Source organism: Lepisosteus platostomus, chromosome 5 (assembly GCF_059453375.1).
Source record: "Lepisosteus platostomus isolate fLepPlt1 chromosome 5, fLepPlt1.hap1, whole genome shotgun sequence".
Classification (NCBI taxonomy): Eukaryota; Metazoa; Chordata; class Actinopteri; order Semionotiformes; family Lepisosteidae; genus Lepisosteus; species Lepisosteus platostomus.
The window spans coordinates 23874941-23899335 of NC_142615.1; the positions used below are offsets into that span (position 1 = coordinate 23874941).

The 24395-nt window shown below is 50.2% G+C and overlaps 8 non-coding genes across 8 annotated transcripts; all 8 read left to right on the plus strand.

Annotated features, from left to right (window-relative positions):
- Positions 1–46: 46 nt before the first annotated feature.
- On the plus strand, positions 47–118 carry trnap-agg (transfer RNA proline (anticodon AGG)). Its single transcript has one exon. It is a non-coding gene; the product is annotated as a tRNA-Pro (tRNA).
- A 2115-nt stretch (positions 119–2233) lies between these two features.
- On the plus strand, positions 2234–2305 carry trnap-agg (transfer RNA proline (anticodon AGG)). The gene has a single exon. It is a non-coding gene; the product is annotated as a tRNA-Pro (tRNA).
- A 2114-nt stretch (positions 2306–4419) lies between these two features.
- On the plus strand, positions 4420–4491 carry trnap-agg (transfer RNA proline (anticodon AGG)). The gene has a single exon. It is a non-coding gene; the product is annotated as a tRNA-Pro (tRNA).
- A 2115-nt stretch (positions 4492–6606) lies between these two features.
- On the plus strand, positions 6607–6678 carry trnap-agg (transfer RNA proline (anticodon AGG)). The gene has a single exon. It is a non-coding gene; the product is annotated as a tRNA-Pro (tRNA).
- A 2114-nt stretch (positions 6679–8792) lies between these two features.
- Positions 8793–8864, plus strand: trnap-agg (transfer RNA proline (anticodon AGG)). The gene has a single exon. It is a non-coding gene; the product is annotated as a tRNA-Pro (tRNA).
- Positions 8865–10979: 2115 nt separating this feature from the next.
- trnap-agg (transfer RNA proline (anticodon AGG)) lies at positions 10980–11051 on the plus strand. Its single transcript has one exon. It is a non-coding gene; the product is annotated as a tRNA-Pro (tRNA).
- A 4302-nt stretch (positions 11052–15353) lies between these two features.
- Positions 15354–15425, plus strand: trnap-agg (transfer RNA proline (anticodon AGG)). Its single transcript has one exon. It is a non-coding gene; the product is annotated as a tRNA-Pro (tRNA).
- A 2116-nt stretch (positions 15426–17541) lies between these two features.
- Positions 17542–17613, plus strand: trnap-agg (transfer RNA proline (anticodon AGG)). Its single transcript has one exon. It is a non-coding gene; the product is annotated as a tRNA-Pro (tRNA).
- Positions 17614–24395: the final 6782 nt, after the last annotated feature.

Here is a 24395-nt window from a genome sequence, read left to right on the forward strand (position 1 = left end):
CCCCATCCTCAAGCTCGCGACAGATTGAAATGGAAAGTGCTGCTGTGGCTCGTTGGTCTAGTGGTATGATTCTCGCTTAGGGTGTGAGAGGTCCCGGGTTCAACTCCCGGACGAGCCCTTGTGTGCTCTTTTCCTCCTCTTCCACAAGACTGGGAACTGATATCCACATCACTTCGCAGCGTCTGCTTATGGCAAACGATGGAATGTGACTAATGACTGAACGAGCCTGGTGAATTCTCATCACGTGGCACAATGAGAGCGTGCAGTCAGCTGTCCGAGGCGGCAACCTCATTGCTCGTTCAAAAGAACACGTACTGAAAACTCATCACCACTATGTCGTAGATGAGCACCGCGATCGCTTGTTGTCATGCGTCCTTACTTGGGAAATGCAGAAGCAAAAACTGCCCTCTCTCAGCCACCGAAACGTGTGCGGCTCGCCTTGCGCTCTCTGCGCCTCGCATATTTGTGGAGCTGTCTGCTCTTCTTTCTGTTGAAGTAATCAAGTTACGGGGCGTCCTGCAGCCTATGATGTTCTCACTGAGAGCTTTCAAGATTTGAAGGAAAACTACGAGCTTGATTGCTCAAGTCGAACGAATGTGATTGTTAAGCAATCGATGATCAAAAGCACGTCTTCTAACAATTCCTGAGAGTATTATCAGCACTGTTTTCACTCGGATATACTTTTCACTTGCTAAGCTGACAAATTGGACGAGAAAATGCCGGAGACGCACTCAGTGCAGACTGAGGTTGGGAAGGAGGTGTGGCCCTTCAACGCTTGACAACTGAAGGACATTCTCTCCGCAACGGAGGAGCACCTGTCAGAAGTCACAGAGGCTAAATGAGAGCACCAGGCTCCTGGAGCTCTAAACTCAGACCTGGAGGATGCGGGCATCAATCCCGCTACCTCTCGCATGCTAAGCGAGCGCTCTACCATTTGAGCTCATCCCCCTCAATTCATGCTTCTCGGCATCATGTCTTACCGCCTCTGCCCCTCTTACCGGGCACCGCCCACTGCCCTTGGTCTGCAAGGCAGTCCTTTCAAGTGCGATGACGACGCTGGGACCTTCGTTGCCTATTGTACGAGCTGAACTTTTGTGCTCATCAATTCAACGCTCTTTCCATCAACTCATCTTGTCTTTTGACGCTTCGTGTTTTGCGCTCCTTTGACTATCGGCATATCGGGTGACTGCAAACACTGAAGTTCTTGCTTACGGAGTGTGGAACATTGTTTTCAAGTGATCGCTGTTCTGTCATGTTGACGCCGAGTGAATCTTTCTTTGGCAACATGGGCAGGCTGACAGCAGTGCGAGCGCAAGTAATGGCAAATTTCTTGACTTATTTCTGAATGTGAATGTTCTTTAGAAAAGGGATGCGGCGTTGCTTCTCGCCCGTGTAAAGGTCACGCATTCCAGACGTGGTTATGAGCGAACAGTTGCCGCAAGTGTTTGAAAAGAGCAAGAGAGGAAGCAGCCCTGCCCCGTGTGAGCATCAAACTCAGGCCCTTCAGATGACGAGACTGACGCACTACCAATTACGCCAACAAACCCAGCTGCAGGACACACACCGGAAAGTTTGCCTCACATGGATTTCAGTCGCCCGTTCCCTAATCTTTAGACGCCCTCTGCTGAATGTTGCATTTGCCTTTTGATCTCACCGATACATTTTTGGTCTGTTTCTGTTGTGAGTCCGTCTTTCAGATCTCACCTAGCACAAGTCTCTCTGGCTGAAGTGGCCTCTCTGCTTCAGCATCGTGCCCTCACTCAGCCATTAAAATTGTCACTCGGACTTCTGACAAGCTGACATGAAATGTCAAGAGAGAGTGGCGGAGACGCTTAAGCCAGAGAGAAGATGAAAAGGGGGCGTGGCTGCGAAACGCTTGACAGCTGCACAATGCTCTCCATGCAAGGCGTGACCACAGGCTAAAGGACACCTTTTGGCACATCAAGCTCTAAGCACACACCTGGAGGATGCGGGAATTGATCCTGCTACCTCCCACATGCAAAGCAAACGCTGTACCATACAAACCAACCCCCCTCGCTGGGGCTTATGCCTCGGCGTCACCTAGTGCAGCTTGTTCCCCTCTTACCGGGCACAGTTCACTGCCCTTCGTCTACAAGGCAGTCATGTAATTGCGGCTTTCTTGACTTATTGATGAAGGTCTGACTGGAGGAGCGAATGACGCCTCTCCCCCATCCTCAAGCTCGCGACAGATTGAAATGGAAAGTGCTGCTGTGGCTCGTTGGTCTAGTGGTATGATTCTCGCTTAGGGTGCGAGAGGTCCCGGGTTCAACTCCCGGACGAGCCCTTGTGTGCTCTTCTCCTCCTCTTCCACAAGACTGGGAACTGATATCCACATCACTTCGCAGCGTCTGCTTATGGCAAACGATGGAATGTGACTAATGACTGAACGAGCCTGGTGAATTCTCATCACGTGGCACAATGAGAGCGTGCAGTCAGCTGTCCGAGGCGGCAACCTCATTGCTCGTTCAAAAGAACACGTACTGAAAACTCATCACCACTATGTCGTAGATGAGCACCGCGATCGCTTGTTGTCATGCGTCCTTACTTGGGAAATGCAGAAGCAAAAACTGCCCTCTCTCAGCCACCGAAACGTGTGCGGCTCGCCTTGCGCTCTCTGCGCCTCGCATATTTGTGGAGCTGTCTGCTCTTCTTTCTGTTGAAGTAATCAAGTTACGGGGCGTCCTGCAGCCTATGATGTTCTCACTGAGAGCTTTCAAGATTTGAAGGAAAACTACGAGCTTGATTGCTCAAGTCGAACGAATGTGATTGTTAAGCAATCGATGATCAAAAGCACGTCTTCTAACAATTCCTGAGAGTATTATCAGCACTGTTTTCACTCGGATATACTTTTCACTTGCTAAGCTGACAAATTGGACGAGAAAATGCCGGAGACGCACTCAGTGCAGACTGAGGTTGGGAAGGAGGTGTGGCCCTTCAACGCTTGACAATTGAAGGACATTCTCTCCGCAACGGAGGAGCACCTGTCAGAAGTCACAGAGGCTAAATGAGAGCACCAGGCTCCTGGAGCTCTAAACTCAGACCTGGAGGATGCGGGCATCAATCCCGCTACCTCTCGCATGCTAAGCGAGCGCTCTACCATTTGAGCTCATCCCCCTCAATTCATGCTTCTCGGCATCATGTCTTACCGCCTCTGCCCCTCTTACCGGGCACCGCCCACTGCCCTTGGTCTGCAAGGCAGTCCTTTCAAGTGCGATGACGACGCTGGGACCTTCGTTGCCTATTGTACGAGCTGAACTTTTGTGCTCATCAATTCAACGCTCTTTCCATCAACTCATCTTGTCTTTTGACGCTTCGTGTTTTGCGCTCCTTTGACTATCGGCATATCGGGTGACTGCAAACACTGAAGTTCTTGCTTACGGAGTGTGGAACATTGTTTTCAAGTGATCGCTGTTCTGTCATGTTGACGCCGAGTGAATCTTTCTTTGGCAACATGGGCAGGCTGACAGCAGTGCGAGCGAAAGTAATGGCAAATTTCTTGACTTATTTCTGAATGTGAATGTTCTTTAGAAAAGGGATGCGGCGTTGCTTCTCGCCCGTGTAAAGGTCACGCATTCCAGACGTGGTTATGAGCGAACAGTTGCCGCAAGTGTTTGAAAAGAGCAAGAGAGGAAGCAGCCCTGCCCCGTGTGAGCATCAAACTCAGGCCCTTCAGATGACGAGACTGACGCACTACCAATTACGCCAACAAACCCAGCTGCAGGACACACACCGGAAAGTTTGCCTCACATGGATTTCAGTCGCCCGTTCCCTAATCTTTAGACGCCCTCTGCTGAATGTTGCATTTGCCTTTTGATCTCACCGATACATTTTTGGTCTGTTTCTGTTGTGAGTCCGTCTTTCAGATCTCACCTAGCACAAGTCTCTCTGGCTGAAGTGGCCTCTCTGCTTCAGCAACGTGCCCTCACTCAGCCATTAAAATTTCACTCGGACTTCTGACAAGCTGACATGAAATGTCAAGAGAGAGTGGCGGAGACGCTTAAGCCAGAGAGAAGATGAAAAGGGGGCGTGGCTGCGAAACGCTTGATAGCTGCACGATGCTCTCCATGCAAGGCGTGACCACAGGCTAAAGGACACCTTTTGGCACATCAAGCTCTAAGCACACACCTGGAGGATGCGAGAATTGATCCTGCTACCTCCCACATGCAAAGCAAGCGCTGTACCATACAAACCAACCCCCCTCGCTGGGGCTTATGCCTCGGCGTCACCTAGTGCCGCTTGTTCCCCTCTTACCGGGCACAGTTCACTGCCCTTCGTCTACAAGACAGTCGTGTAATTGCGGCTTTCTTGACTTATTGATGAAGGTCTGACTGGAGGAGCGAATGACGCCTCTCCCCCATCCTCAAGCTCGCGACAGATTGAAATGGAAAGTGCTGCTGTGGCTCGTTGGTCTAGTGGTATGATTCTCGCTTAGGGTGCGAGAGGTCCCGGGTTCAACTCCCGGACGAGCCCTTGTGTGCTCTTTTCCTCCTCTTCCACAAGACTGGGAACTGATATCCACATCACTTCGCAGCGTCTGCTTATGGCAAACGATGGAATGTGACTAATGACTGAACGAGCCTGGTGAATTCTCATCACGTGGCACAATGAGAGCGTGCAGTCAGCTGTCCGAGGCGGCAACCTCATTGCTCGTTCTAAAGAACACGTACTGAAAACTCATCACCACTATGTCGTAGATGAGCACCGCGATCGCTTGTTGTCATGCGTCCTTACTTGGGATAAGCAGAAGCAAAAACTGCCCTCTCTCAGCCACCGAAACGTGTGCGGCTCTCCTTGCGCTCTCTGCGCCTCGCATATTTGTGGAGCTGTCTGCTCTTCTTTCTGTTGAAGTAATCAAGTTACGGGGCGTCCTGCAGCCTATGATGTTCTCACTGAGAGCTTTCAAGATTTGAAGGAAAACTACGAGCTTGATTGCTCAAGTCGAACGAATGTGATTGTTAAGCAATCGATGATCAAAAGCACGTCTTCTAACAATTCCTGAGAGTATTATCAGCACTGTTTTCACTCGGATATACTTTTCACTTGCTAAGCTGACAAATTGGACGAGAAAATGCCGGAGACGCACTCAGTGCAGACTGAGGTTGGGAAGGAGGTGTGGCCCTTCAACGCTTGACAATTGAAGGACATTCTCTCCGCAACGGAGGAGCACCTGTCAGAAGTCACAGAGGCTAAATGAGAGCACCAGGCTCCTGGAGCTCTAAACTCAGACCTGGAGGATGCGGGCATCAATCTCGCTACCTCTCGCATGCTAAGCGAGCGCTCTACCATTTGAGCTCATCCCCCTCAATTCATGCTTCTCGGCATCATGTCTTACCGCCTCTGCCCCTCTTACCGGGCACCGCCCACTGCCCTTGGTCTGCAAGGCAGTCCTTTCAAGTGCGATGACGACGCTGGGACCTTCGTTGCCTATTGTACGAGCTGAACTTTTGTGCTCATCAATTCAACGCTCTTTCCATCAACTCATCTTGTCTTTTGACGCTTCGTGTTTTGCGCTCCTTTGACTATCGGCATATCGGGTGACTGCAAACACTGAAGTTCTTGCTTACGGAGTGTGGAACATTGTTTTCAAGTGATCGCTGTTCTGTCATGTTGACGCCGAGTGAATCTTTCTTTGGCAACATGGGCAGGCTGACAGCAGTGCGAGCGCAAGTAATGGCAAATTTCTTGACTTATTTCTGAATGTGAATGTTCTTTAGAAAAGGGATGCGGCGTTGCTTCTCGCCCGTGTAAAGGTCACGCATTCCAGACGTGGTTATGAGCGAACAGTTGCCGCAAGTGTTTGAAAAGAGCAAGAGAGGAAGCAGCCCTGCCCCGTGTGAGCATCAAACTCAGGCCCTTCAGATGACGAGACTGACGCACTACCAATTACGCCAACAAACCCAGCTGCAGGACACACACCGGAAAGTTTGCCTCACATGGATTTCAGTCGCCCGTTCCCTAATCTTTAGACGCCCTCTGCTGAATGTTGCATTTGCCTTTTGATCTCACCGATACATTTTTGGTCTGTTTCTGTTGTGAGTCCGTCTTTCAGATCTCACCTAGCACAAGTCTCTCTGGCTGAAGTGGCCTCTCTGCTTCAGCATCGTGCCCTCACTCAGCCATTAAAATTGTCACTCGGACTTCTGACAAGCTGACATGAAATGTCAAGAGAGAGTGGCGGAGACGCTTAAGCCAGAGAGAAGATGAAAAGGGGGCGTGGCTGCGAAACGCTTGACAGCTGCACAATGCTCTCCATGCAAGGCGTGACCACAGGCTAAAGGACACCTTTTGGCACATCAAGCTCTAAGCACACACCTGGAGGATGCGGGAATTGATCCTGCTACCTCCCACATGCAAAGCAAACGCTGTACCATACAAACCAACCCCCCTCGCTGGGGCTTATGCCTCGGCGTCACCTAGTGCCGCTTGTTCCCCTCTTACCGGGCACAGTTCACTGCCCTTCGTCTACAAGGCAGTCGTGTAATTGCGGCTTTCTTGACTTATTGATGAAGGTCTGACTGGAGGAGCGAATGACGCCTCTCCCCCATCCTCAAGCTCGCGACAGATTGAAATGGAAAGTGCTGCTGTGGCTCGTTGGTCTAGTGGTATGATTCTCGCTTAGGGTGCGAGAGGTCCCGGGTTCAACTCCCGGACGAGCCCTTGTGTGCTCTTTTCCTCCTCTTCCACAAGACTGGGAACTGATATCCACATCACTTCGCAGCGTCTGCTTATGGCAAACGATGGAATGTGACTAATGACTGAACGAGCCTGGTGAATTCTCATCACGTGGCACAATGAGAGCGTGCAGTCAGCTGTCCGAGGCGGCAACCTCATTGCTCGTTCAAAAGAACACGTACTGAAAACTCATCACCACTATGTCGTAGATGAGCACCGCGATCGCTTGTTGTCATGCGTCCTTACTTGGGAAATGCAGAAGCAAAAACTGCCCTCTCTCAGCCACCGAAACGTGTGCGGCTCGCCTTGCGCTCTCTGCGCCTCGCATATTTGTGGAGCTGTCTGCTCTTCTTTCTGTTGAAGTAATCAAGTTACGGGGCGTCCTGCAGCCTATGATGTTCTCACTGAGAGCTTTCAAGATTTGAAGGAAAACTACGAGCTTGATTGCTCAAGTCGAACGAATGTGATTGTTAAGCAATCGATGATCAAAAGCACGTCTTCTAACAATTCCTGAGAGTATTATCAGCACTGTTTTCACTCGGATATACTTTTCACTTGCTAAGCTGACAAATTGGACGAGAAAATGCCGGAGACGCACTCAGTGCAGACTGAGGTTGGGAAGGAGGTGTGGCCCTTCAACGCTTGACAATTGAAGGACATTCTCTCCGCAACGGAGGAGCACCTGTCAGAAGTCACAGAGGCTAAATGAGAGCACCAGGCTCCTGGAGCTCTAAACTCAGACCTGGAGGATGCGGGCATCAATCCCGCTACCTCTCGCATGCTAAGCGAGCGCTCTACCATTTGAGCTCATCCCCCTCAATTCATGCTTCTCGGCATCATGTCTTACCGCCTCTGCCCCTCTTACCGGGCACCGCCCACTGCCCTTGGTCTGCAAGGCAGTCCTTTCAAGTGCGATGACGACGCTGGGACCTTCGTTGCCTATTGTACGAGCTGAACTTTTGTGCTCATCAATTCAACGCTCTTTCCATCAACTCATCTTGTCTTTTGACGCTTCGTGTTTTGCGCTCCTTTGACTATCGGCATATCGGGTGACTGCAAACACTGAAGTTCTTGCTTACGGAGTGTGGAACATTGTTTTCAAGTGATCGCTGTTCTGTCATGTTGACGCCGAGTGAATCTTTCTTTGGCAACATGGGCAGGCTGACAGCAGTGCGAGCGAAAGTAATGGCAAATTTCTTGACTTATTTCTGAATGTGAATGTTCTTTAGAAAAGGGATGCGGCGTTGCTTCTCGCCCGTGTAAAGGTCACGCATTCCAGACGTGGTTATGAGCGAACAGTTGCCGCAAGTGTTTGAAAAGAGCAAGAGAGGAAGCAGCCCTGCCCCGTGTGAGCATCAAACTCAGGCCCTTCAGATGACGAGACTGACGCACTACCAATTACGCCAACAAACCCAGCTGCAGGACACACACCGGAAAGTTTGCCTCACATGGATTTCAGTCGCCCGTTCCCTAATCTTTAGACGCCCTCTGCTGAATGTTGCATTTGCCTTTTGATCTCACCGATACATTTTTGGTCTGTTTCTGTTGTGAGTCCGTCTTTCAGATCTCACCTAGCACAAGTCTCTCTGGCTGAAGTGGCCTCTCTGCTTCAGCAACGTGCCCTCACACAGCCATTAAAATTTCACTCGGACTTCTGACAAGCTGACATGAAATGTCAAGAGAGAGTGGCGGAGACGCTTAAGCCAGAGAGAAGATGAAAAGGGGGCGTGGCTGCGAAACGCTTGATAGCTGCACGATGCTCTCCATGCAAGGCGTGACCACAGGCTAAAGGACACCTTTTGGCACATCAAGCTCTAAGCACACACCTGGAGGATGCGAGAATTGATCCTGCTACCTCCCACATGCAAAGCAAGCGCTGTACCATACAAACCAACCCCCCTCGCTGGGGCTTATGCCTCGGCGTCACCTAGTGCCGCTTGTTCCCCTCTTACCGGGCACAGTTCACTGCCCTTCGTCTACAAGGCAGTCGTGTAATTGCGGCTTTCTTGACTTATTGATGAAGGTCTGACTGGAGGAGCGAATGACGCCTCTCCCCCATCCTCAAGCTCGCGACAGATTGAAATGGAAAGTGCTGCTGTGGCTCGTTGGTCTAGTGGTATGATTCTCGCTTAGGGTGCGAGAGGTCCCGGGTTCAACTCCCGGACGAGCCCTTGTGTGCTCTTTTCCTCCTCTTCCACAAGACTGGGAACTGATATCCACATCACTTCGCAGCGTCTGCTTATGGCAAACGATGGAATGTGACTAATGACTGAACGAGCCTGGTGAATTCTCATCACGTGGCACAATGAGAGCGTGCAGTCAGCTGTCCGAGGCGGCAACCTCATTGCTCGTTCTAAAGAACACGTACTGAAAACTCATCACCACTATGTCGTAGATGAGCACCGCGATCGCTTGTTGTCATGCGTCCTTACTTGGGATATGCAGAAGCAAAAACTGCCCTCTCTCAGCCACCGAAACGTGTGCGGCTCTCCTTGCGCTCTCTGCGCCTCGCATATTTGTGGAGCTGTCTGCTCTTCTTTCTGTTGAAGTAATCAAGTTACGGGGCGTCCTGCAGCCTATGATGTTCTCACTGAGAGCTTTCAAGATTTGAAGGAAAACTACGAGCTTGATTGCTCAAGTCGAACGAATGTGATTGTTAAGCAATCGATGATCAAAAGCACGTCTTCTAACAATTCCTGAGAGTATTATCAGCACTGTTTTCACTCGGATATACTTTTCACTTGCTAAGCTGACAAATTGGACGAGAAAATGCCGGAGACGCACTCAGTGCAGACTGAGGTTGGGAAGGAGGTGTGGCCCTTCAACGCTTGACAATTGAAGGACATTCTCTCCGCAACGGAGGAGCACCTGTCAGAAGTCACAGAGGCTAAATGAGAGCACCAGGCTCCTGGAGCTCTAAACTCAGACCTGGAGGATGCGGGCATCAATCTCGCTACCTCTCGCATGCTAAGCGAGCGCTCTACCATTTGAGCTCATCCCCCTCAATTCATGCTTCTCGGCATCATGTCTTACCGCCTCTGCCCCTCTTACCGGGCACCGCCCACTGCCCTTGGTCTGCAAGGCAGTCCTTTCAAGTGCGATGACGACGCTGGGACCTTCGTTGCCTATTGTACGAGCTGAACTTTTGTGCTCATCAATTCAACGCTCTTTCCATCAACTCATCTTGTCTTTTGACGCTTCGTGTTTTGCGCTCCTTTGACTATCGGCATATCGGGTGACTGCAAACACTGAAGTTCTTGCTTACGGAGTGTGGAACATTGTTTTCAAGTGATCGCTGTTCTGTCATGTTGACGCCGAGTGAATCTTTCTTTGGCAACATGGGCAGGCTGACAGCAGTGCGAGCGAAAGTAATGGCAAATTTCTTGACTTATTTCTGAATGTGAATGTTCTTTAGAAAAGGGATGCGGCGTTGCTTCTCGCCCGTGTAAAGGTCACGCATTCCAGACGTGGTTATGAGCGAACAGTTGCCGCAAGTGTTTGAAAAGAGCAAGAGAGGAAGCAGCCCTGCCCCGTGTGAGCATCAAACTCAGGCCCTTCAGATGACGAGACTGACGCACTACCAATTACGCCAACAAACCCAGCTGCAGGACACACACCGGAAAGTTTGCCTCACATGGATTTCAGTCGCCCGTTCCCTAATCTTTAGACGCCCTCTGCTGAATGTTGCATTTGCCTTTTGATCTCACCGATACATTTTTGGTCTGTTTCTGTTGTGAGTCCGTCTTTCAGATCTCACCTAGCACAAGTCTCTCTGGCTGAAGTGGCCTCTCTGCTTCAGCATCGTGCCCTCACTCAGCCATTAAAATTGTCACTCGGACTTCTGACAAGCTGACATGAAATGTCAAGAGAGAGTGGCGGAGACGCTTAAGCCAGAGAGAAGATGAAAAGGGGGCGTGGCTGCGAAACGCTTGACAGCTGCACAATGCTCTCCATGCAAGGCGTGACCACAGGCTAAAGGACACCTTTTGGCACATCAAGCTCTAAGCACACACCTGGAGGATGCGGGAATTGATCCTGCTACCTCCCACATGCAAAGCAAACGCTGTACCATACAAACCAACCCCCCTCGCTGGGGCTTATGCCTCGGCGTCACCTAGTGCCGCTTGTTCCCCTCTTACCGGGCACAGTTCACTGCCCTTCGTCTACAAGGCAGTCGTGTAATTGCGGCTTTCTTGACTTATTGATGAAGGTCTGACTGGAGGAGCGAATGACGCCTCTCCCCCATCCTCAAGCTCGCGACAGATTGAAATGGAAAGTGCTGCTGTGGCTCGTTGGTCTAGTGGTATGATTCTCGCTTAGGGTGCGAGAGGTCCCGGGTTCAACTCCCGGACGAGCCCTTGTGTGCTCTTTTCCTCCTCTTCCACAAGACTGGGAACTGATATCCACATCACTTCGCAGCGTCTGCTTATGGCAAACGATGGAATGTGACTAATGACTGAACGAGCCTGGTGAATTCTCATCACGTGGCACAATGAGAGCGTGCAGTCAGCTGTCCGAGGCGGCAACCTCATTGCTCGTTCAAAAGAACACGTACTGAAAACTCATCACCACTATGTCGTAGATGAGCACCGCGATCGCTTGTTGTCATGCGTCCTTACTTGGGAAATGCAGAAGCAAAAACTGCCCTCTCTCAGCCACCGAAACGTGTGCGGCTCGCCTTGCGCTCTCTGCGCCTCGCATATTTGTGGAGCTGTCTGCTCTTCTTTCTGTTGAAGTAATCAAGTTACGGGGCGTCCTGCAGCCTATGATGTTCTCACTGAGAGCTTTCAAGATTTGAAGGAAAACTACGAGCTTGATTGCTCAAGTCGAACGAATGTGATTGTTAAGCAATCGATGATCAAAAGCACGTCTTCTAACAATTCCTGAGAGTATTATCAGCACTGTTTTCACTCGGATATACTTTTCACTTGCTAAGCTGACAAATTGGACGAGAAAATGCCGGAGACGCACTCAGTGCAGACTGAGGTTGGGAAGGAGGTGTGGCCCTTCAACGCTTGACAATTGAAGGACATTCTCTCCGCAACGGAGGAGCACCTGTCAGAAGTCACAGAGGATAAATGAGAGCACCAGGCTCCTGGAGCTCTAAACTCAGACCTGGAGGATGCGGGCATCAATCCCGCTACCTCTCGCATGCTAAGCGAGCGCTCTACCATTTGAGCTCATCCCCCTCAATTCATGCTTCTCGGCATCATGTCTTACCGCCTCTGCCCCTCTTACCGGGCACCGCCCACTGCCCTTGGTCTGCAAGGCAGTCCTTTCAAGTGCGATGACGACGCTGGGACCTTCGTTGCCTATTGTACGAGCTGAACTTTTGTGCTCATCAATTCAACGCTCTTTCCATCAACTCATCTTGTCTTTTGACGCTTCGTGTTTTGCGCTCCTTTGACTATCGGCATATCGGGTGACTGCAAACACTGAAGTTCTTGCTTACGGAGTGTGGAACATTGTTTTCAAGTGATCGCTGTTCTGTCATGTTGACGCCGAGTGAATCTTTCTTTGGCAACATGGGCAGGCTGACAGCAGTGCGAGCGAAAGTAATGGCAAATTTCTTGACTTATTTCTGAATGTGAATGTTCTTTAGAAAAGGGATGCGGCGTTGCTTCTCGCCCGTGTAAAGGTCACGCATTCCAGACGTGGTTATGAGCGAACAGTTGCCGCAAGTGTTTGAAAAGAGCAAGAGAGGAAGCAGCCCTGCCCCGTGTGAGCATCAAACTCAGGCCCTTCAGATGACGAGACTGACGCACTACCAATTACGCCAACAAACCCAGCTGCAGGACACACACCGGAAAGTTTGCCTCACATGGATTTCAGTCGCCCGTTCCCTAATCTTTAGACGCCCTCTGCTGAATGTTGCATTTGCCTTTTGATCTCACCGATACATTTTTGGTCTGTTTCTGTTGTGAGTCCGTCTTTCAGATCTCACCTAGCACAAGTCTCTCTGGCTGAAGTGGCCTCTCTGCTTCAGCATCGTGCCCTCACTCAGCCATTAAAATTGTCACTCGGACTTCTGACAAGCTGACATGAAATGTCAAGAGAGAGTGGCGGAGACGCTTAAGCCAGAGAGAAGACGAAAAGGGGGCGTGGCTGCGAAACGCTTGACAGCTGCACAATGCTCTCCATGCAAGGCGTGACCACAGGCTATAGGACACCTTTTGGCACATCAAGCTCTAAGCACACACCTGGAGGATGTGGGAATTGATCCTGCTACCTCCCACATGCAAAGCAAACGCTGTACCATACAAACCAACCCCCCTCGCTGGGGCTTATGCCTCGGCGTCACCTAGTGCCGCTTGTTCCCCTCTTACCGGGCACAGTTCACTGCCCTTCGTCTACAAGGCAGTCGTGTAATTGCGGCTTTCTTGACTTATTGATGAAGGTCTGACTGGACGAGCGAATGACGCCTCTCCCCCATCCTCAAGCTCGCGACAGATTGAAATGGAAAGTGCAGCTGTGGCTCGTTGGTCTAGTGGTATGAGTCTCGCTTAGGGTGCGAGAGGTCCCGGGTTCAACTCCCGGACGAGCCCTTGTGTGCTCTTTTCCTCCTCTTCCACAAGACTGGGAACTGATATCCACATCACTTCGCAGCGTCTGCTTATGGCAAACGATGGAATGTGACTAATGACTGAACGAGCCTGGTGAATTCTCATCACGTGGCACAATGAGAGCGTGTAGTCAGCTGTCCGAGGCGGCAACCTCATTGCTCGTTCAAAAGAACACGTACTGAAAACTCATCACCACTATGTCGTAGATGAGCACCGCGATCGCTTGTTGTCATGCGTCCTTACTTGGGAAATGCAGAAGCAAAAACTGCCCTCTCTCAGCCACCGAAACGTGTGCGGCTCGCCTTGCGCTCTCTGCGCCTCGCATATTTGTGGAGCTGTCTGCTCTTCTTTCTGTTGAAGTAATCAAGTTACGGGGCGTCCTGCAGCCTATGATGTTCTCACTGAGAGCTTTCAAGATTTGAAAGAAAACTACGAGCTTGATTGCTCAAGTCGAACGAATGTGATTGTTAAGCAATCGATGATCAAAAGCACGTCTTCTAACAATTCCTGAGAGTATTATCAGCACTGTTTTCACTCGGATATACTTTTCACTTGCTAAGCTGACAAATTGGACGAGAAAATGCCGGAGACGCACTCAGTGCAGACTGAGGTTGGGAAGGAGGTGTGGCCCTTCAACGCTTGACAACTGAAGGACATTCTCTCCGCAACGGAGGAGCACCTGTCAGAAGTCACAGAGGCTAAATGAGAGCACCAGGCTCCTGGAGCTCTAAACTCAGACCTGGAGGATGCGGGCATCAATCCCGCTACCTCTCGCATGCTAAGCGAGCGCTCTACCATTTGAGCTCATCCCCCTCAATTCATGCTTCTCGGCATCATGTCTTACCGCCTCTGCCCCTCTTACCGGGCACCGCCCACTGCCCTTGGTCTGCAAGGCAGTCCTTTCAAGTGCGATGACGACGCTGGGACCTTCGTTGCCTATTGTACGAGCTGAACTTTTGTGCTCATCAATTCAACGCTCTTTCCATCAACTCATCTTGTCTTTTGACGCTTCGTGTTTTGCGCTCCTTTGACTATCGGCATATCGGGTGACTGCAAACACTGAAGTTCTTGCTTACGGAGTGTGGAACATTGTTTTCAAGTGATCGCTGTTCTGTCATGTTGATGCCGAGTGAATCTTTCTTTGGCAACATGGGCAGGCTGACAGCAGTGCGAGCGAAAGTAATGGCAAATTTCTTGACTTATTTCTGAATGTGAATGTTCTTTAGAAAAGGGATGCGGCGTTGCTTCTCGCCCGTGTAAAGGTCACGCATTCCAGACGTGGTTATGAGCGAACAGTTGCCGCAAGTGTTTGAAAAGAGCAAGAGAGGAAGCAGCCCTGCCCCGTGTGAGGATCAAACTCAGGCCCTTCAGATGACGAGACTGACGCACTACCAATTACGCCAACAAACCCAGCTGCAGGACACACACCGGAAAGTTTGCCTCACATGGATTTCAGTCGCCCGTTCCCTAATCTTTAGACGCCCTCTGCTGAATGTTGCATTTGCCTTTTGATCTCACCCATACATTTTTGGTCTGTTTCTGTTGTGAGTCCGTCTTTCAGATCTCACCTAGCACAAGTCTCTCTGGCTGAAGTGGCCTCTCTGCTTCAGCATCGTGCCCTCACTCAGCCATTAAAAATGTCACTCGGACTTCTGACAAGCTGACATGAAATGTCAAGAGAGAGTGGCGGAGACGCTTAAGCCAGAGAGAAGATGAAAAGGGGGCGTGGCTGCGAAACGCTTGACAGCTGCACGATGCTCTCCCTGCAAGGCGTGACCACAGGCTAAAGGACACCTTTTGGCACATCAAGCTCTTAGCACAAACCTGGAGGATGCGAGAATTGATCCTGCTACCTCCCACATGCAAAGCAAACGCTGTACCATACAAACCAACCCCCCTCGCTGGGGCTTATGCCTCGGCGTCACCTAGTGCCGCTTGTTCCCCTCTTACCGGGCACAGTTCACTGCCCTTCGTCTACAAGGCAGTCGTGTAATTGCGGCTTTCTTGACTTATTGATGAAGGTCTGACTGGACGAGCGAATGACGCCTTTCCCCCATCCTCAAGCTCGCGACAGATTGAAATGGAAAGTGCTGCTGTGGCTCGTTGGTCTAGTGGTATGATTCTCGCTTAGGGTGCGAGAGGTCCCGGGTTCAACTCCCGGACGAGCCCTTGTGTGCTCTTTTCCTCCTCTTCCACAAGACTGGGAACTGATATCCACATCACTTCGCAGCGTCTGCTTATGGCAAACGATGGAATGTGACTAATGACTTAAAGAGCCTGGTGAATTCTCATCACGTGGCACAATGAGAGCGTGCAGTCAGCTGTCCGAGGCGGCAACCTCATTGCTCGTTCAAAAGAACACGTACTGAAAACTCATCACCACTATGTCGTAGATGAGCACCGCGATCGCTTGTTGTCATGCGTCCTTACTTGGGAAATGCAGAAGCAAAAACTGCCCTCTCTCATCCACCGAAACGTGTGCGGCTCGCCTTGCGCTCTCTGCGCCTCGCATATTTGTGGAGCTGTCTGCTCTTCTTTCTGTTGAAGTAATCAAGTTACGGGGCGTCCTGCAGCCTATGATGTTCTCACTGAGAGCTTTCAAGATTTGAAGGAAAACTACGAGCTTGATTGCTCAAGTAGAACGAATGTGATTGTTAAGCAATCGATGATCAAAAGCACGTCTTCTAACAATTCCTGAGAGTATTATCAGCACTGTTTTCACTCGGATATACTTTTCACTTGCTAAGCTGACAAATTGGACGAGAAAATGCCGGAGACCCACTCAGTGCAGACTGAGGTTGGGAAGGAGGTGTGGCCCTTCAACGCTTGACAATTGAAGGACATTCTCTCCGCAACGGAGGAGCACCTGTCAGGAGTCACAGAGGATAAATGAGAGCACCAGGCTCCTGGAGCTCTAATCTCAGACCTGGAGGATGCGGGCATCAATCCCGCTACCTCTGGCATGCTAAGCGAGCGCTCTACCATTTGAGCTCATCCTCCTCGCTTCATGCTTCTCGGCATCATGTCTTACCGCCTCTGCCCCTCTTACCGGGTACCGCCCACTGCCCTTGGTCTGCAAGGCAGTCCTTTCAAGTGCGATGACGACGCTGGGACCTTCGATGCCTATTGTACGAGCTGAACTTTTGTGCTCATCAATTCAACGCTCTTTCCATCAACTCATCTTGTCTTTTGACGCTTCGTGTTTTGCGCTCCTTTGACTATCGGCATATCGGGTGACTGCAAACACTGAAGTTCCTGCTTACGGAGTGTGGAACATTGTTTTCAAGTGATCGCTGTTCTGTCATGTTGACGCCGAGTGAATCTTTCTTTGGCAACATGGGCAGGCTGACAGCAGTGCGAGCGAAAGTAATGGCAAATTTCTTGACTTATTTCTGAATGTGAATGTTCTTTAGAAAAGGGATGCGGCGTTGCTCCTCGCCCGTGTAAAGGTCACGCATTCCAGACGTGGTTATGAGCGAACAGTTGCCGCAAGTGTTTGAAAAGAGCAAGAGAGGAAGCAGCCCTGCCCCTGTGTGAGGATCAAACTCACGCCCTTCAGATGACGAGACTGACGCACTACCAATTACGCCAACAAACGCAGCTGCAGGACACACACCGGAAAGTTTGCCTCACATGGATTTCAGTCGCCCGTTCCCTAATCTTTAGACGCCCTCTGCTGAATGTTGCATTTGCCTTTTGATGTCACCCATACATTTTTGGTCTGTTTCTGTTGTGAGTCCGTTTTTCAGATCTCACCTAGCACAAGTCTCTCTGGCTGAAGTGGCCTCTCTGCTTCAGCATCGTGCCCTCACTCAGCCATTAAAAATGTCACTCGGACTTCTGACAAGCTGACATGAAATGTCAAGAGAGAGTGGCGGAGACGCTTAAGCCAGAGAGAAGATGAAAAGGGGGCGTGGCTGCGAAACGCTTGACAGCTGCACGATGCTCTCCCTGCAAGGCGTGACCACAGGCTAAAGGACACCTTTTGGCACATCAAGCTCTAAGCACACACCTGGAGGATGCGGGAATTGATCCTGCTACCTCCCACATGCAAAGCAAACGCTGTACCATACAAACCAACCCCCCTCGCTGGGACTGATGCCTCGGCGTCACCTAGTGCCGCTTGTTCCCCTCTTACCGGGCACAGTTCACTGCCCTTCGTCTACAAGGCAGTCGTGTAATTGCGGCTTTCTTGACTTATTGATGAAGGTCTGACTGGACGAGCGAATGACGCCTCTCCCCCATCCTCAAGCTCGCGACAGATTGAAATGGAAAGTGCTGCTGTGGCTCGTTGGTCTAGTGGTATGATTCTCGCTTAGGGTGCGAGAGGTCCCGGGTTCAACTCCCGGATGAGCCCTTGTGTGCTCTTTTCCTCCTCTTCCACAAGACTGGGAACTGATATCCACATCACTTCGCAGCGTCTGCTTATGGCAAACGATGGAATGTGACTAATGACTGAACGAGCCTGGTGAATTCTCATCACGTGGCACAATGAGAGCGTGCAGTCAGCTGTCCAAGGCGGCAACCTCATTGCTCGTTCAAAAGAACACGTACTGAAAACTCATCACCACTATGTCGTAGATGAGCACCGCGATCGCTTGTTGTCATGCGTCCTTACTTGGGAAATGCAGAAGCAAAAACTGCCCTCTCTCAGCCACCGAAATGTGTGCGGCTCATCTTGCGCTCTCTGCGCCTCACATATTTGTGGAGCTGTCTGCTCTTCTTTCTGTTGAAGTAATCAAGTTACGGGGTGTCCTGCAGCCTATGATGTTCTCACTGAGAGCTTTCAAGGTTTGAAGGAAAACTACGAGCTTGATTGCTCAAGTCGAACGAATGTGATTGTTAAGCAATCGATGATCAAAAGCACGTCTTCTAACAATTCCTGAGAGTATTATCAGCACTGTTTTCACTCGGATATACTTTTCACTTGCTAAGCTGACAAATTGGACGAGAAAATGCCGGAGACGCACTCAGTGCAGACTGAGGTTGGGAAGGAGGTGTGGCCCTTCAACGCTTGACAATTGAAGGACATTCTCTCCGCAACGGAGGAGCACCTGTCAGAAGTCACAGAGGCTAAATGAGAGCACCAGGCTCCTGGAGCTCTAAACTCAGACCTGGAGAATGCGGGCATCAATCCCGCTACCTCTGGCATGCTAAGCGAGCGCTCTACCATTTGAGCTCATCCTCCTCGCTTCATGCTTCTCGGCATCATGTCTTACCGCCTCTGCCCCTCTTACCGGGCACCGCCCACTGCCCTTGGTCTGCAAGGCAGTCCTTTCAAGTGCGATGACGACGCTGGGACCTTCGTTGCCTATTGTACGAGCTGAACTTTTGTGCTCATCAATTCAACGCTCTTTCCATCAACTCATCTTGTCTTTTGACGCTTCGTGTTTTGCGCTCCTTTGACTATCGGCATATCGGGTGACTGCAAACACTGAAGTTCTTGCTTACGGAGTGTGGAACATTGTTTTCAAGTGATCGCTGTTCTGTCATGTTGACGCCGAGTGAATCTTTCTTTGGCAACATGGGCAGGCTGATAGCAGTGCGAGCGAAAGTAATGGCAAATTTCTTGACTTATTTCTGAATGTGAATGTTCTTTAGAAAAGGGATGCGGCGTTGCTTCTCGCCCGTGTAAAGGTCACGCATTCCAGACGTGGTTATGAGCGAACAGTTGCCGCAAGTGTTTGAAAAGAGCAAGAGAGGAAGCAGCCCTGCCCCGTGTGAGGATCAAACTCAGGCCCTTCAGATGACGAGACTGACGCACTACCAATTACGCCAACAAACCCAGCTGCAGGACACACACCGGAAAGTTTGCCTCACATGGATTTCAGTCGCCCGTTCCCTAATCTTTAGACGCCCTCTGCTGAATGTTGCATTTGCCTTTTGATCTCACCCATACATTTTTGGTCTGTTTCTGTTGTGAGTCCGTCTTTCAGATCTCACCTAGCACAAGTCTCTCTGGCTGAAGTGGCCTCTCTGCTTCAGCATCGTGTCCTCACTCAGCCATTAAAAATGTCACTCGGACTTCTGACAAGCTGACATGAAATGTCAAGAGAGAGTGGCGGAGACGCTTAAGCCAGAGAGAAGATGAAAAGGGGGCGTGGCTGCGAAACGCTTGACAGCTGCACGATGCTCTCCCTGCAAGGCGTGACCACAGGCTAAAGGACACCTTTTGGCACATCAAGCTCTTAGCACACACCTGGAGGATGCGAGAATTGATCCTGCTACCTCCCACATGCAAAGCAAACGCTGTACCATACAAACCAACCCCCCTCGCTGGGGCTTATGCCTCGGCGTCACCTAGTGCCGCTTGTTCCCCTCTTACCGGGCACAGTTCACTGCCCTTCGTCTACAAGGCAGTCGTGTAATTGCGGCTTTCTTGACTTATTGATGAAGGTCTGACTGGACGAGCGAATGACGCCTTTCCCCCATCCTCAAGCTCGCGACAGATTGAAATGGAAAGTGCTGCTGTGGCTGGTTGGTCTAGTGGTATGATTCTCGCTTAGGGTGCGAGAGGTCCCGGGTTCAACTCCCGGATGAGCCCTTGTGTGCTCTTTTCCTCCTCTTCCACAAGACTGGGAACTGATATCCACATCACTTCGCAGCGTCTGCTTATGGCAAACGATGGAATGTGACTAATGACTTAAAGAGCCTGGTGAATTCTCATCACGTGGCACAATGAGAGCGTGCAGTCAGCTGTCCGAGGCGGCAACCTCATTGCTCGTTCAAAAGAACACGTACTGAGAACTCATCACCACTATGTCGCAGATGAGCACCTTGATCGCTTGTTGTCATGCGTCCTTACTTGGGAAATGCAGAAGCAAAAACTGCCCTCTCTCAGCCACCGAAACGTGTGCGGCTCGCCTTGCGCTCTCTGCGCCTCGCATATTTGTGGAGCTGTCTGCTCTTCTTTCTGTTGAAGTAATCAAGTTACGGGGCGTCCTGCAGCCTATGATGTTCTCACTGAGAGCTTTCAAGATTTGAAGGAAAACTACGAGCTTGATTGCTCACGTCGAACGAATGTGATTGTTAAGCAATCGATGATCAAAAGCACGTCTTCTAACAATTCCTGAGAGTATTATCAGCACTGTTTTCACTCGGATATACTTTTCACTTGCTAAGCTGACAAATTGGACGAGAAAATGCCGGAGACGCACTCAGTGCAGACTGAGGTTGGGAAGGAGGTGTGGCCCTTCAACGCTTGACAATTGAAGGACATTCTCTCCGCAACGGAGGATCACCTGTCAGAAGTCACAGAGGCTAAATGAGACCACCAGGCTCCTGGAGCTCTAAACTCAGACCTGGAGGATGCGGGCATCAATCCCGCTACCTCTGGCATGCTAAGCGAGCGCTCTACCATTTGAGCTCATCCTCCTCGCTTCATGCTTCTCGGCATCATGTCTTACCGCCTCTGCCCCTCTTACCGGGCACCGCCCACTGCCCTTGGTCTGCAAGGCAGTCCTTTCAAGTGCGATGACGACGCTGGGACCTTCGTTGCCTATTGTACGAGCTGAACTTTTGTGCTCTTTCCATCAACTCATCTTGTCATCTTACAGTCTGGGTAATTGGAGACTGCACTGTTCTGCTTCCTAAGGTAATATACGGGTTTTTCGCATGAAGCCGTATTGAACAGTATTTCTCGCATTGTGAACATGTGCACACAGCGGTCCCCCGGGTTCCAGTTAGTGCGTAATTATGCATCAATGAAAAACGAAATTAGCTCACTGAAAGTTTGATGTAGAGAATGTGGAAATTTCCAGAAGTTGTGGTCTTTTAAATGCATTTGGTTTGAAGACGTTCTGTGCTTCCATTGTGAAGATATGGACAAAACAATATTTGAGCGTGGTAAAAAAAAGTCATAAAAATGACAAAGTGAAGGCTGAGAAAGCATTCACAATGCATTTTATACACAAAGCAAGTGTTTTTGTAACTCTAAGAGATTTTGCGAAAGCACTACAGGCGTGCCAACATCGTTTTCGAACTTCAAGCTAACTTTACCCCCGTCTTAGAGAAAGGACTGCCTTTCACTTCTCTGTGTTTTCTTTCACAGCACTGTGCACCTTTTCATTGCTCTCGCTTTCAGAGCCTCTGCACAGCACACGACTCGACATCAGGAAGCACATTGAAGTGAAAGCAGAAAGCGCTGCGACATGCACTGTGCAGATCCCGCCACACTAAGAGGTGAGTGGGTCTGTTCGATCACAGCGCATAGGCGAATCCCCAAACAGTGTGCGTGGCAACAAAAAAAGCTGCTCTGTTTTGAACTGGGGACATTGCACGTGTGAGGCTAACGTGATAACCACTACACTATGGAAACGGTGGGAAATTGTGCCCAGTGGCCCACTGCTGAGCTTCACCAATGCTATTCAGGGACCAATGCTATTCGATGTGAATTAAATGCTATTCAACTGTCCAATTCTATTCAGGGGTGGAAAAGGGTGGAGCCGTGTGTGTCTTTTGTTCAAAGACACCCCCATCTCAGAGCCGGAAGTACAAGCCTTCCTCCCGCAGGTCCACAAAGATGTTATTGTTTAAGAAGATCCTGCGAAAGTCGGCCATCCGCCTTTCAGCCCTGCAGTAGTCCAGGCTGAGAGAGAAGCAGTCCTTCACCCTGGGAATGTACAGCCTGACAAGGTCTGGCTTCAGGCCATTGCACATCATGAGGTTCCTCCTCTCCCAGACAGCTGTCCTCGTTAGGCTGAGGAGGAGGTTCACTAAAATGGCATTAACCCCCCCCCCTCAGACCCGCGGTACCCAAAGAGGAACAGCTCTTTCTAGGGCACCCCGTCAAGAACAGCTCCTCGAACAGAGCGAAACAGACAATCCAGCAGAACCATCAAGTACGCCCTGGCTCGAGCTGGGGGAAGATCTTACCCCAGAACACCTCTGAGACCGGCACTCTGAAGCGTTTCCCCATCATCAGCCTGTAGAACATGCTGGTGGTGCACCCCAGGAGGTCCACCCCACGGTCCCCCCACTTCACCCTCAGCTCCGGCCAGCCCGGGCCTGCTGCCCCGTCTTGTAGATGGAGCTTCTCCAGCCAACTGTCCGGGAGACCGAGTTTGAGCTGCTCGTAATCCTGACGGATCTTACTGACAGGCAGCTCGTCGTCGACCTCTCGCACAGCGTCGACAATAGCCTGGGTGGGCAGAAATCCGTCCTTTACTTCATAAGAAGATCCTTGACCTTGGATATGCCAGCCCCGTAGAGCTGCCTGTTCCATCGAGACACCAGCAGGGGGTTGAGGAACAGAGGCTTTTCCAGAAGCTGGGCCCGGGTCTCCGACGTGTAGGAGACATGCTGGGACATGAACAACCCCCTCGCCAGCAGGACCTCCCTGTAAAAGGAGGGCAGATGTTTTATCAACCCCGGAGTGAGCCTCACCAGGAGGGTCTCCTGCCCCAAGCCCCCGCAAGTCTCGAGGTAGCTTGCCATACCAATCTTCCAAATGCTGACATTATCCAGGTCAAGGAACTTCTTCACTACTTTCAGCCTAAAGCTTTTCAGCTTCAGGCCTACATCACACAGCTTCAGCCCACCCCTGGAGATTTCCCCAATAAGGATGTCATGAGTGACCCGCGGAGGCTTCCCCTCCCACACGAATCCAACCACCAGTTGCCTAATCTCATTCTCTACCCGTTCAGGAAGAGGCATCACAGACAATGGGTACCACAAGAGGGACAGGCACAGTGTGTTAACGAGCAGGACCCTTCCCTTTAGGGTCAGGGACCTGTGTCTCCACCGATTTAATTGGCCCTCATCTTAATGAGCTTCTCCTTCCACAGGAGAAGCCCAGTGGCCTGCTCATCAGCGTTAATGTAGACGCCAAGGACCTTCAGGTGACCCGTCTCAACCCTGAAAGGGTAGCCGAAGAGCGGGGCAAGGTCTGCCCTCCCCACCGGCATGACCTCAGACTTCTCCAAGTTTACCTTGGCGCCCGAGGCAGCGCAGTAGGCCTGCACCACCTCTAAAATGGCCGAGATCTCCGCCAACGTCAGTCTGGTGTCGTCAGCATATTGGTAGATCAACGAGGTGGCGGTGCCCCCAGGCAAGGTCACTGGAAAGAAGCTCGTGAGGGAACCATTCACCTAGACACAGCTCACGATCCCCTTGTCCCCTTGACCCTCACACCTGAAGAGTGCTGGCTGTGATGAATTAAACCAGTTTTACAGGTTTCAATCACAGACCATGTGACATGGGACTCAGTAAACTAACAGCGCCACCGGATTTGATAATACCTAACCAAAATCCGCAATATGGAAACAGAACCTGTGTGATTGTTGATAGATGATGTACTCGTAACATTTTTTCAAGACGAACTACAACATTTAAAAAATGACTTGTATGTACTTGATATCTCTAATCAATCCACGGGTTCCAGCACAAAACGAAAGTAAAACGCATACCGTTTCGCGCTTCTTATTAGTTGCTCAAAAGTAATTTGACCGTATGAAATGCATAATATAAACCTAGAAACATAAACGTGAGCAGTACTTAAGCACTGTAGTATCGGTGTTAAGACATACCTCTCAAAAACTGTAAATCAAGTTAAAAATATCTCAAGACCGATTCTGGTCGTAATGAAACCATGCAAGGGAGTTTTAATGTCCGTTGCAGTTCTTTTGCAACATGAATATAATTATATCGTTATTAATTTCTTGAGATACGAGATTCCATATTATATTCCCTTTTAATCAAATTCTAAAAGTATGCTTGTTGACTCCGGTATCACGTTAGTTAAAGACTTCGAAGCTTACAATGTTTAGGGAGAAATGGAATACTGGTGTGTATTTTTTTCTTTAAAGTACCGAGACCAGCCATATACTGTATGTTTATGTTAAGATTTCCCTTCAGTGGTAAAATTAGATATGAATATCCAATACTTAAACGGGCACAGTTAAGACATCAAATATAAATATACATATTGTATACAGTACAGTTTGCATACGGTAATATGTTTATGTTACGCGATTAAAAAATAAATAAATAAAACTGGAAGGTCCAGCACCAGCTGGATTCAAACACACAAACTGCCAGTTGGTAGTCACGCACCTAGACCAGTAGGCTACAAGACAGCTCGCGTGAACAGGCAGGCGAAACAGCCCTACACAGCTCTGCCGCAGTACACGGATATAATCA